This window comes from Octopus bimaculoides, chromosome 5 (genome assembly GCF_001194135.2).
Source record: "Octopus bimaculoides isolate UCB-OBI-ISO-001 chromosome 5, ASM119413v2, whole genome shotgun sequence".
In the NCBI taxonomy this organism is placed as follows: Eukaryota; Metazoa; Mollusca; class Cephalopoda; order Octopoda; family Octopodidae; genus Octopus; species Octopus bimaculoides.
In genome coordinates this window covers 27,339,897-27,340,589 of record NC_068985.1, presented here as the reverse complement: position 1 = coordinate 27,340,589, position 693 = coordinate 27,339,897, and positions in this window count along the sequence as shown.

Below are 693 nucleotides of genomic sequence, written 5' to 3'. Positions count from 1 at the left end.
GTATATATATATATATATATATATATATATATAGTATGTGTATGTATATATATATATATATATGCACACGGAGGCACACACATTTTAGACAGAGATAGATAGACAGACAGATAGACAGACAGACAGACAGACAGACAGACAGACAGACAGACAGACAGACAGACAGACAGGTAAACAGGTAGACAGAAAGAAAAATAGATAGATAAATAGATAGATACATACATACATACACACATACATACATACACACATACATACATACATAGACCGTGTGTCTACATATAACCGGTTGATTAAAAGAAAAAAATTCTAATCTTGTTTTGGTGACCTTATCTGATGGATGTGTTGTTGAACTAAAACGATCTTAATCTCAGGCAAGTAGACATAGCTATTAAGAGAATAAGTGGAGAACAGTATCTATCTTTCCCTCACACAGACACAGAATTTCAACTCCGTCAATATTGGTCTACTTTAGAGATTCGTAATCTTTTAATACTTGTGGTACCCTTACGAAACACAAACAGTTGTACATCACCCTTAAATAATAACTAATAAATGTTCAGTTGTTCTGATATTTTTTTTTTCTTAGGTATCTCCTGAGATTAGAAAAGAGAGTGCATTAATGACGTGCGAAGAACACCAGACGTACAATTAAATTTTATTTGATAATTATATGTATGTGTATGTATGTAT